The sequence below is a fragment of the Sinocyclocheilus grahami genome, unplaced genomic scaffold (assembly GCF_001515645.1).
Source record: "Sinocyclocheilus grahami isolate Dianchi unplaced genomic scaffold, SAMN03320097.WGS_v1.1 scaffold106.1, whole genome shotgun sequence".
NCBI lineage: Eukaryota > Metazoa > Chordata > Actinopteri > Cypriniformes > Cyprinidae > Sinocyclocheilus > Sinocyclocheilus grahami.
Window position 1 is genome coordinate 1,665,528 of NW_015505285.1, and position 9,095 is coordinate 1,674,622.

Below are 9,095 nucleotides of genomic sequence, written 5' to 3' on the forward strand. Positions count from 1 at the left end.
AATCCCATCATGTTCCCATGTCTTTAAAGGATTATAGTGCCAGTTGGCAAGCAGAGGGTGTTGACAAAGGCCTTCCTTTTCAATGAGAAAGACCACTGGCCTCAGCAAAAACCCTAACTTATGCCTACCATACATTACATATGTTTTATGTTGAAAAGGCTAGCATATGCTGAAAAGTGCTGTGTAATAACAATCACACAAATTTTGATTTGTACAAAACACGGTATGGATTTTCATGGTGTACAAACCCAACAAAATGTTGGTGCAAAGTCAGTGAGATTTTCCAAAATCCTCTTTTTGCAAATGTTTTTGTTGTATTAAAGGGTTTGAATTAGAATGATGTCTTTTTAGCTCTTTAATTCCTTAGAAAGCAGGCGAAATGTGTCTGTCTAGCGAGGATTTGTTGAAAAGAGTGTTGGTGTTGGCCTGCCGCACACAAAAAGAGCCCTGCTTGTTAGGTTTGAATAAAGAACACCGGAGTGAAATGCAGGGAAAGCACTCCACTGCATCGAGAGGGGTCGTCTCCGGATGCTGACAGAATTCTGTTAACCCCTGACTTGTGTCACAAAAGCGTCCATTGTAGCAGTAGGCTGGATGTGCGTTTTTGGGGCGCTTCGGGTGAATGTAAAATAAGCCGTCTCCTTTTCTTCCTTTTGGCATTTCTTTCACCCCCCTGCTTTTATTTCACACAGATCTTTAGATTCAATTTACCTCTGATTCATTTCTATTGAAGCACATTATAATGGTCAAGTACTTCTGAAATAATCTGCTGTTTTCAGTTGCAGGTCTGCCTTTGAAAAGCAGGCCTGGTTTTAAGGTGTGCTGACTTGAATCCCATTAACACATAATAAACATCATGCATAAATGTGTTTGCATAGGAAAATACTCTAATACGCAGTATTCAAAGGCACAATGCGCATGAATGAAACAAAGGTCCAGCTCTAAATTAGAAATACTTCCTTTTTTTGTTATGCAAAGCTCAGTTTGAGTAATCTGTGTTTATGTGAGGTAGATTATGAATCCAATTTCTGAGATCCAGCAGGACAGATGGTAAAAACAAAAGTCGCGATTAATTGTTTGACAGCACTAATATATATATATATAAAATAATTATTATTATCATTATTATTATTAACAGTTATTCTCAGAAAAAGAGTTTTGTACAATACAAAAGAGTTTTGGATTTGTATATTTGTCTTAAATATAAAATTGTATTTAAAACATAGTATACAAGTATACAACATGATTAAAACAAGATAAATCTACACATTTTTATACAAAGATGTAAGATAAGACTTTTTTCAGATAATGTTAATAATAATAATACTAATAATAAAGTTTTTCAAATATAAATTTGACTAAATAAAATTATTTATTTTGAGGGGAATTTTTTAACTTAATTTAAGAAATACATCTGACAAGCAACCTGTTTTGCTTCTCAGATAAATGTCTTGTTTTTATTGTAAACTACATTTAAGTGTATATATTTAATAGCACATTAGTTTCAACATATTTAACATTTTCCAACAAAGCCATTGACGTATCACAGTTTTCACGAGTCAGATTGTTGTTTACCGTTTAAGAGCTGGCATGGTTTTGGAACCCCTTTTTTGCATTCATAATGATCTTTTATTATGAGTGTAATTTTAACAGCACATGTTATTTAGGCCTTTATGAGCAGCAGCTGAGTGTCTGTGTGTCTGCGTGCCTCCCTGCTGTTCAGGCCTGTGAAAGCTCACCAACCCAACAGCCATTTTCTCGCGCTCACGACCAAGCTGTGTGTCTGAGGCTGCAGAATGACATGTGCTCAGGGCACAGTGATAGCCTGAGCTCTATCTCCAGATGTATCTCAGATAAGCTTGCCACCTGGTGACAGGCAACAGATATGTGCTTTGGTAAAAGAGTGGTCTTTCGTAAGCCTTCATAAACACAGCTATTGATGACAAGGCTTTAAGGAGATGAGCGCTGATAGCAGAGATTGTTAAGGAAAGAGGTTGTTTTCATCATGGGAGATCTTAATATAGCACACTTTTTGCATGCTAATGTGAAATACAGAGAAAACAAATGCCTTGGCTGATGTTTCATGTGTGGTTTTAACCTTTAGATTTTATCATACAGTTTTCTGTGTCCCACACATTTTTAAAACCTGTCATACTGTCAATTGTGATTAAAGATGCTATACTAAAGTGAGCTCCATAAGTAACTCAGTTTTATGAGCAATTCATGTAGTGGTTTAATTCTCTGTTGGTGCTGGCGAGAGTTATGGTTTCACAAACAGTTATATAAACAACCGCTGAGACAACGCACTGAATACACTTTACTGTTATCACTTAACCTAAAAACAACTGTAGTGTAACTCTTTGAGTGATTTACAACTTACTTATTCAAATCCAAGAAAAACATTCCTTTTCCATGCATTTTATCCGAGAACCAAAATGTACCAGAAATAGTTGAGAAAGCCCTTCTTGCCGTTTAGAGACTTGAAAGCGGTCGTTTGGCTATAGGTTAAGACCTCTGACCCGTTGCTGATGCTATGACTCTGCATGAAATGAAATTCATATTCCCTTAAGGTCCACCAATTCATGTTTGTGCAGCTGGCAAGAGTATGATGGAATATGTTATGAGTGTTTGTACAAGTAGTCAATGTAAATTAAAACCAATGTACATTTAAGTGTGGTAAAATTATGGAGGAACATTTTACCTCTCCAGAAACAATTGTTGTTCATGTGTGTTCTCTTTCACTCAAAGTTTGTTTGTCAATTTGTTATTATAGCTAAGAATATATAAAAAAATTTAACATTAAAAATATTTATTATTTAATAATATTTAAGAATGCTTATATAGTTACTGTAAAACAAGACAAAAAACAGATTAAGATTTTGTGCATGTAAAATGCATGTGCTTTTGTTTTCTTTTTGTTTGTGTGTTCTTTAATACGTTATTTAATATGCTTGATGTCTAAAAAATCATCTTCAAGTTAAATGAATTAAATGTCTCTGACTTGGTAAAGAGGTATGCAAAGTCTATGCTATATATTCTGATTTTCAGCATATTATTGCACAGAAAATCACTAAATATGCAACTTTTCTTTAGTCACCTGCCAGACGTTTTTTAAAACGTATTTTTAAACTGCTGGCAAGAGAAGATGACGATTGATCAATAATGTAAAATCATTCGACTTAACAGACACAATGATGAACATCCAAAATGAATGTTCAACATTTCCAAGATGTTGTGGTTTGCAGTATTGGCTGAATGAGTGAATTTACCAGGCAATTGGAGAGGTGTTTGGACTCCACCACGGTTTGAAAAAGGAGATCCCTAACTGTTAGCGTCACAGAGAGAAGCCTCTGTTTGTGAACCACAGCGAGGCTTCAATTTCCTCCGTAAACTCTGGCAGCCGGAGCAGTCAGCGGGGTCAGCCATTAAACCACATTTAAAGAGGAAAGGAATGCTAAGAGACTGAGAGATGTTAACATTCTCCTGTTTTTGACTCAGAGTGGATCTGTCGGAATCTGATCATTTTACAGCTCAGAGAACGAGACAAGCTTTTAACACCACTACTGCTTTGCGTTTTGTCAGTCAGTGAACCAGATCCTGAGGGTCATCACTGAATGGTTAATGTCATGTTTTTTTTTTTTTTTGCAAAGCTTGACAATATTCTCTTGCTTTTACTTCCAGAGGAGTATGCCAATGTGTGCTTCATTTGCCATCATTCGTTGTTTCTAGTTCTTCACAACACAGCACACTATTTAAAAAACATTAAAAGTGATCAATATCTTGTCATTTCAAGTATAGATGTCACTCAGTGGTTTATAAGCAGCATTTAGGGGTCTATTGGAGACTATATAGCCTATATAAAGTTTCAGAGCACAGACAGTGTGGCTTTGAAACAGGCACCACGGGAAGAGGTTGAGCACTTCATCACATCAGGGTGGGATGAGCATGGCTGCTGGCTGTTTTATAGTCATATAAAAACCACATGTATAAATAAACCTCGTTAATGGGCAGAACTGTCATCTTTTTTGTGTGTTGAGGTTCACTCATTTGTACAAAGGATCATTGTGGATCGCGAAGATTAAAGTGATGTCATTGTGCACAAACCACATTTGAACAAACCATTGATAGATTATTTTCATGGTGTTTAGAAGTTTTATCTAAATGTTGTGGTTGATAACCAATACAATCTATACTATTTTGTCTTCATAAAAAATAGAATTACATGGATACTAAATAGATTGATAGATAGATAGATAAATAGATTTACTCAACTTTAAATACCAATGAGAGCAATAAAGATTCCAAACTGCAATCAGCATCCATATAGCCATAAATTATTATGTATCTGCATGGACCAGCTGTGCCTTTCTTAACCTGGGTGAGAGAAAAACAATTAGGCCTGGTCCCCGAGTGGAGAACTGGGTCTTTTTTAATGACTAACATCCTGCAGGCTGTGATCTCACATCCTCCAGGGATCCCTGGCCATTATTCAAAGGGGGTGAGGGGCCACAGGGCCAGGACACAGGTCAGGGGCCTTCTGGTGCATTGGTAAGGTGAGCACTGATAGAAAGGGACTACAAGTGAAATATCAGCACATTTTCTTTAGGTGCATCTTAAAAAGTTTGTTTTGGAAAAACCTAGAATTTGTTATTAGGAAAGTAAATACTGTACTGCATTTAAATGCACACCAGATTCAGGCTAAAATTTTATTTAAAGCTGTGCTGTGCGTGGAGCCTACCTTTTAGATTTAAACAACCGAGGCTCATTGGAAATACATGCCTGTGGTGTCCTTTCTAAAAAATTATATTATGTTGCTTCTTACACATTTTGCAAGTCTTTCAAAGTAAAATATTCAGTTGTTCAACATTCAGTTTTTTTCTGAAATAGATGATGAATGTGAATCTGGCAATGTTTTATAAAGCTGGTTTGTTGTACGTATCAAAGCAGTTGGAAAATGAAATGTCTGAAGAGTGACAGTAAAAGGCTAAAGCTTATCGCATTTAAAAAAAAAATAACACAGCACCTACTAAACCCTAACCAATAGTGTTAACAAAAGCAAATGTGAGATAAAAACACATTTGGTGATTTTCGCTTGCTTCTCCAAGTCTTTTTTTATCACCTTGACTCAAGTTTCACAGGACTCAAGCACTCCACATTGCAAGTGCAATGCTGTACCAGGTGAGCTACCGAGCAAGTTTACATATGGAGCTTGTTATGTGATGCATTATGGTAAAAGTTCATCATCTACTCCATAATCAATTTGTGCGACAAGGAAAAAAAACAGTTGGCATTTTATTGCTTCTAGTGTTCATTTCAACTGGACACTGCAGAGAATTGTGTATGTTTTTGGAAAATGTAGGTAGAAGCACAAATATCTACACCATAATCAATTTGTGTGTCAACGAATAAAAACATTTGGCATTTTACTGTTTTTAGTGTTCATTTCATCTGGACACTGCAGAGAATTGTGTATGTTCTAGGGAAATGTAGGTAGCCTAGGTTGGATTTAAAACCGCAAATCTGGGAACCTTTCCCACACATTTAGGTGAGATGGATTGGAGTGCCATGCTTTTTTCTTTTTTTTTAAATGCTCTTGTATTTTTTTAAAGTGTCTTTACAGTCTTGAAGCAGTCCAAATCATGTATAAAGTATTGGAGAGGAATAGGATATTGTGGCTTGTCAATCTAAAGTTTTGTTTAAATATTGTAAGCGTGAAGTCCTTTGTGTTTTTACATTCATAGCGTGTGACAGGCTGATTATTACATTATCACAGTCCAGCAGAATTCATGGCTGAAAAGAGAGTAGTTTTCCCACGAAGGAGACAAAATCCATGCAATGTTGGATTTGTCTGAGACGTATTTGGCAAAAATGCGTCAGCAGACATCCCAGATAAGACAGATGGAGAACATTTGTCAGAGAGACTTAATATGGAAATGTCTGCATTGTTACTTCTGTTTACAATCGTTTTTATAGTCATTTAGCATTTAATGACAGAATCAGCACACACATGGTGTACTATCACAACAGTTGATCACATCTGGAATAACGTAAACACAAAATTATCTTAACTGAAACACATTCTGAATATTTACTATCCCAAAAGTGTATCACATCTGGAATAACGTAAACACAAAATAATATTAACTGAAACACATTTTGAATATTTACTGTAACTATTTGGGCTTATGGATATAATAAGTGTCTAGACTCTATAAATATGCTATTAATTGCGCTTTTATATTCCAATAGATTCTGTGAATAAATAATTTTGACTTTGATAAGTATGATGTGGCAGCTCAGATGTGATTTAAAATACTCACAGCTGTTAAATGTGGTTTAAAATTCATCTGGTTTCAATCAATACATACAAATTATCACCTGAAAACACCATTTAATCTTAATCAAAGCTTTGCTGACATGACCACACAGTCTTGCAGGACTTCTGTTCCTCTGTGGGGAGACATCGGGCTCCTGTGGTAACATTAAAAACAGCGTCTATAGGTTGCAGGAATAAACCTTTACTTTGGCATTGAAATAACAGCAGAACATGGCCAATGTTTATCTATACCATGTGTAATAATAGGGTTTAATGCCCCAGTGGCTCATCTTTGAAAGCTTTGTTTGTCATTCTGCTCAGCTGTAGGGCTCTGCAGGAGTGTGAGAGATGAGCTGCGGATGGCCACACCGCTGCCTTGGCTCCATATGCTTGTTCTTGTCTGTTTGTTTCTTTTGGCTCCCCGTCCATTTATCCTGCCGGTGTTTAAATCCGTGTATTCAAACTTATATTGCAGGTGGGAGTTCTTTTTTGGCACGTTCAGTCCTCCGTCTGTGAAAACAAGAGTTTAACTGTAGCTGTTGGCTCTGCCTTATTATCAGCTTGTGGGACATTATTGGTTCACCAGTACAGTATGTTCAATAATTTAAAGTTCTAACTAAAATGAAGGAATGGGAATGCATAAAAATTTAATTTATGTTCCTTCAAAGTGCAAATACTTGTGGTTAATAAGGCCATTTAGGACTACAAATTACAACACTCAGAAGTCGTAAGAGTGTTTGCTAATCAAATAACAATTAAAAAATTTATGTTTTATAGGGTGCTCAGCGTGCCTTCCAAAAAACACATTATCAATGGCTAAAAAAATCTCAGGGGTCGCCTTAGTCATTCCCTCATATTTGCTTGACTGAGTTTAAATGGGCTTTGAATGCCAGATAGTCATTTTTTTTTATAATGTTTGTTTGTTTGTTTTAATTTCGGAATTCTGGGCATGAAATCAAAAATCTGTGAGTAATGATCTACTTTCTGGAGAATGGGTCGAAGCAACTCTATTCTGTGGAAATATTTTCAGTTTACCCCATCATAAGCAAATGTTGACGGCTGTCACAACGTCCGTGATCAGAGTTCACTGCCTTTTCAGGGTCAGAAAGATGTCCTCTAGAGGAAGCCGCTCACCTCTATTGTCAAGTCATTCATATTTAGTTTCCTGTTTTGATTGTAAGAATGATTATGTTTTATGCCTAGGACATCAGTGTTCATGGCACACAGGGTTATAGAGCTTTTGGAGTTTTGTTTTTCCTAAAAACAATGCAGCACTTTAAGAATGATGACTTCACAAGTCTTTGTCAGGGTATTCATACAATGATTGAAAGGAAAGGAAAATACTTTTCCTTTCCAACACAACAGAAAACACAACAGAAATATTATGAAGCATAAGCTAGAAGAATAAGCAGACATAATTCACACTCCATTCAGCAAACCTATAGGATCGGATAGGTCGCACTCACTTATTTGTAACAGGGTTTAGGAGTGTTATGGTAAATAAAGCATCAGTGCTTGATGGACAAATTGGATTATGTCGTGTTTCATGTAATGCTTATGCAGTGATATCTCCCATGTGTCTCTTGAGAGAAACTTAACATTTGTAGAGCAACAACCTGTAAGCTTCTATAGACCCAGATCTCGGCTCAGAACTTAAAATATTAGAATATATGACAAAAACATGCACCTAAATCTCTGAAACATTTGTTATTTATTACGAATTCATGGCAGACAAAGAAAATATCTCTAAAATAAGCTACTACTTTAATTCAGCTGTGTTCCACTAAACGTAATGTAAAGCTCTCCAAGAAAACTAGTTTTACAAATCTTATTAGATGACCTCGTCATAGAGAACAGGAACTGCTATGGTTAGGGTTAGATCAAGAGTCTGAAAGCAACAGCTCTCTTCAGAGTAAGGCGTCTGGGGTTGCTTCCAAACATAAACTCAAAGGCAAAATGAGAAATTCACCCTCTTCTGATCCTTTTTCTTTCAGTTCATTTTTAAAGAATTCTGTTGAAGAGAAATGTGTAATGAAGGCCATGCAGCACTTCTGGTCTGTGCCCAAACACCTTTTATGAGCCTGGTGCTTTCCATTATTTTGACATGAATGCTTGTGCAATCTCATCTGTAACTTAAGAGCCTAAGATGAAAAAATAACCAAACCTCTTCTGGTTATCGCTTTCTTTAGTTTGGATTTTGTCACTTAGCCAGTTAACCATACTTAGGCTTGTGTTAATTTAGGATGGTAAAACTGCCATTACTGTGTTGATCTCATTACACTTGTTTCAACTGTCAGTGCAAACTGTATCTTATTACCAAAGTCTTCATTCATTACACCATAGTCTTTCTTTTTCTTTTTCATTGATTTGTCACTGCTCACACTGTAGGTTTTGACTGTTCTTTTCATTAAGGGAAACTGCTTCATTATAGATTCATAGCCAGTATTTGGTTTTTCAGGCTTCTAACAAAAACAACCAGCAAATTATTTTCTTTAGATTGTAATTTTAGAATATAAAAGGTTTGCAGTCATTTTGAGTTACATGTTTGAGTATTAGCATGTTAAATGTCCTGTCAAGTGTGGCGTAATGCCAAAGTCTTGTGCAAGCCTCATCATGGTCTCCTTTCAGTTTTCTTAAACTCTACATACTGTGGTTTCATAACTAACCAACCTTTTATTTTATTTATTTGCATGGGTGTTTCTGACATACTGTTTAATATTACCTCTGGCCCAAAACACTTGTCTTACAACTTTTTGGGAGCATAATGCATCCTGTTTGC